Genomic DNA, 5000 nt, shown 5'->3' with positions numbered 1-5000 from the left:
AAGAAGAGATCGGTAGACAATTAGTGATATATATATGTATATATATATATATATATATATATATATATATATATATATATATATATATATATATATATATATATATATATATATATATATATGGATAGATATATAGAAATGATACATAGTACACAGAGATATGCACATATACACTGCAATATCAGAGTTGTTAAGACTATACGAAAATATATAACATACGGTGCAAAGTTTATCTGATACAGAATTCAATATTACAAGGAAAAAATTGAAAGCCTTCATTATTATTATTATTATTATTATTATTATTATTATTATTATTATTATTATTATTATTATTATTATTATTACTATACAAACATATATATATATACATGCACATATATAGAAAAAAATGAACGTAATTATTTATAACGTAAATACACATGTGGAATATACATGCATACACACAGACACATACACGCATACACATACGCGCATATTTATATATATAGCAATGTATGAATAAATGGATGTGTGTGTGTGTGTCTGTATTTGGTTGTGTATATCGAAAGAAGCACGGAAAATTGAAGTGATGCAGAAGCCCGCAGAGAATTACCAATTTTGGCCAGGTAAATGGATAATTATCTAAACAGCTAGATAGGTAGGAAAACAGAGAGCGGGTCATACAGAGAGACAAGCACACACACACACACACACACACACACACACACACACACACACACACACACACACACACACACACAGAGGAGACATATACATATATATATAAGTATGTATATGTATATATATATGAATATAAATATATATGTATATGTGTGTGTATATATATATATGTATATATATATATATATGTATATATATATATATATATATATATATATATATATATATATATATATATATATATATATACACATATATACATACATATATATATATATGTGTGTGTATACGTATATGTGTATGTATGTATATATATATATATATATATATATATTATCTGTATACATAAATGTATGTAAATATACATGCATATATATATATATGTGTGTGTGTGTTTAGGCATTATGTATTTACTGTAACACATGTTTCATTTGTTCATGGGAATCGCAAAATTGTACATGATGGATAAACTTATAAGAAATTTCCTATTATTAAATTTTCAAACAGGAAATCAAATAATTCCTGTGTTTGCATGCATGTATGTGTTTTAGTATGTATGTATGTATGTTGGTATGTATGTATGCATGTATGTATGTGTGTGTATGTGTATATATATATATATATATATATATATATATATATATGTACTGTTTCATGCATGTACGTTTGTTTGTATGTATCTCAAACATCATTCACGTGATCTGTAAGTGTATGAAGAAGAATTCTTTATATAACCCAGGTTTCAAATAAACGGAAACCTCCCGTTGCTGAAGTGTAGCGTAAGAATGAAATATTTGGCACTTCATTTGCTCCATGTTTTCAACATCGTGAAGTAGACACGCAAAACATTGATATATAGAGACATGGATAATGAAAACAACGTCATAGCCATGTTTATTATCTAATATACATTGTATAATAACCTGCGCAGTCATCTAATCATAACCAAATATTTATAATATATACGAGGGTGAGTCCGAAAGTAATGCCCTTTTGTTTAGGATTGGTGTAATTTCCAACACAGTAACATGTATCTTACATCAAAATGAAACTGGTCCTCTGTGGATCACATCCATACTTCTTAACATAGTCACCGTTACTCTCAGTAGCAATGTCCCACCTTCGAAGGAGAGCATGTATCCCTGCCCCGTAAAATTTTGTTGACTGTTCTTTGAGCCACTTCCTCATTAAAGTTTTCACTTCCTCGTCACTGGACTATCATCGTCACAGGTCTATCATCTCTTTGACCCCATGAAAGAGGGTTTGAGAGGCAAACATTATTCCAGTGACGAGTAAGTGAAAACTGTAGTGAAGAAGAGACTCAAAGAACAGGCAACAGAATTTTACGGGGCAGGGATACATGCTCTCATTCGAAGGTAGAACATTGCTATTGAGAGAAACGGTGACTATGTTGAGTAGGGATGTCATCCACAGAGGACCAGCTTCATTTTGATGTATGATACATGTTCCTGTGTTGGTAATTATACCTGTCCTAAACAAAATGGCATTACTTTTTGACTCACCCTCCTACATTGCCTTGCATTATGTATTCTCATTGTTCGTTGCTGAAGGTTGTGGTGTAGGGACAGGTGCACCAACTTTATGCAGCGGTTTATGCTTCTGGTCATGGTTATACTGTCAAGTAGGATACATCTCCATCATTCTTTATGTCCTTCGGCCAGTAATTTCATGGTCTCTGGCTTCGTCGTTTCCAATGGACAGATAAATAGATCGACCGATAGATAAATTGATGAATTGATGGGTAGATTAATAGAAATAAGTGCACAACAAGTCTTTGAATGAAATAGTCTCTATGTCTTCACTCAGCCGGCTAGAAATAACAATTAATCGCCCTTCAAGTCCTGACATAACAGGAGAGAAAGAGAAGGGGCTCTGTAGATATTTTAGAAAAAAAACCCAACAAACAAAAAGCACATGAGTGCAACGGTAACGCCATTACTGCGTTGATATGTAGCTAACAACAGCATGGTCAACATCATTAAGAACAGCAACAAGAACAACAATTACACTAACAACAAATATAGCAACAATAATAACAACAATAATTACCACAACAGCTACAGCATCATCAGCCGCAAGAAATTATGTTATGCTTCCATTTCTATGGTATTTTCGCAGTTTCTGTGTTGTACAGAATAAAAATTACAGTTTTCAAAATAACTATAACCCAAGATGGCCGATGTCTTTCTAATAGATTCATTTAGTCTTTATATATTTTTGTACCATTTCTTCAGACATTCAACGATCGATACATCTGCAGAGTGTACACATACGTGCGTGAGGAGTAAATGTATATGTGGGCATATATGTGTGTGTGTGTAAATACACATGTATACCACACACAATTATATATAAATATATGCGTATACATGTATGTATATATGTAATCACACGTATATATGCCTGTGCGTATAATAATATACACCTCTACATACATGTGTGTGCGAGCGAGTGTGTAGGGGTAAATACATTCACCTATACCTATATCTAAATTAATTAATGATGAACTCAGCATCTTGTTTACACCATTCATTCCATATATATATATATATATATATATATATATATATATATATATATATATATATATATATATATATATATATATATATATATATATACATACATATCTCTTTCTCTCTGTGTCTGTTTGTCTCTTTCTTTGTCTGCCTCTCTTTGTCTCCCTCTCGATCTCACTATATAATTAAAACATCAATGTTCAAATATTCCTTGTCAAATAATTTTTACTGTAATTTTATTTTTTGCGCCCTGAAACTTCTGAACATCCGTCAGCACATCTTTCCATCTTACTCTCTTTCTACCTTTCTTTCTCTTCCCTTTTCTCTATCTCTGTCTCTCTCTATCTGTTTCTCTGTCTGTCTATTTGTGTAGATATATTTGTACCAATCTCTCTACCCATACCGATCTTTGTAACTATTATTCTATCTACACACATATACACATATATGCACATATATACATAAACATATGTATACGTACATATATATATACACACAGTCCTACTTGTAGACACACACATATTTCGGCTTCTGGTTCTATTCTACTTCTTAGAAGAAGTTGAATGAGTTCAAGTGGTATGACCATTCTCTACATTATATACGATGATGTATTTTTGGTGTGGTTGTTGTTTGTTGATTTTGGGTTAAAAATAAAGATTTTCTGTATTTCTGTTATTCTATGTGTATCTTAACTGTCCTCCAGTCTTATGGTGATATCAATTAATAACACACACACACATACTACACTCACACACACACGTACGTGTGAGTTTGGCCATACTTAGAAATTTTAAAAATATACTTTATATATATATATATATATATGTGAATACACGCACACACACATAAACACACAAACACACACACACACTTAAATACGTATATTTAGGTATTCTACTTTAAAAATTTTTTTCTTTATTTCTTCCATCATCATCAGCAGCAGCATGGTCTTCATCATCATCACCACCACCACCACCACCACCACCACACTCACCAGCACCATTACCACCATCACAACCATCACCATTACCTTTGTTAATACTTTCATTATCATCGTCATCATCATCATCATCATCATCATCATCATCATTATCATCATCATCATCATCGTCGTCGTCATCGTCAATATCATCATCCCCACTACCACCCTCACTACCAGCACCACCACAACTACCACCACCACCACTACATTCACCAGCACCATTACCACCATCACCACAATCAATATTAATACTTTCATCATCATCATCACCATCACCATCACGTTGTTTTTTTTGTATTGTTTTATTTTGTTTTTCCCTGTCTCGTTCTCTGCCATGTTGAATGATTTGGAAGAAAATTTAAAGAAAAACATCTCAGAAGTAAAAATTAAAATAAACATGTTATTTGTAATATCCAAAAAAAAAAAAGAAACAGAAACCGAAAACAAAAACAAAACAAACTTTGTTTTGTTTTGCTGTTTTTCGTTATATTATTTTTTTTTGTTTTTGGGTAGTCTTGCTGTTTTTTTTTAATCTCACAAGAAATGTCTTCCAAAAAAAAATTTAAAAAGAAAAAAAAAACAACTATGACTTAACGAGGTAAAAATCAACAACTTTTCGAATTACTTTTTCTAAATGAAAAGATTATTTTTCTTTCTACACAATATGTCTTGTTTAAGATTTCTGTCATAATATATTTTTCATATGCATTATCAGCACTTCCTCCTCATAACATTACCAGCGCCTTTGTATATATATAAAAAAAAGAAAAAGTGAACGTTATCAGCATTCCTTGCACAAATTATCAACCCTTTCT

Source organism: Octopus bimaculoides, chromosome 20 (genome assembly GCF_046866305.1).
Source record: "Octopus bimaculoides isolate indiv1 chromosome 20, ASM4686630v1, whole genome shotgun sequence".
Classification (NCBI taxonomy): domain Eukaryota; kingdom Metazoa; phylum Mollusca; class Cephalopoda; order Octopoda; family Octopodidae; genus Octopus; species Octopus bimaculoides.
This window is presented reverse-complemented; position numbering follows the sequence as displayed.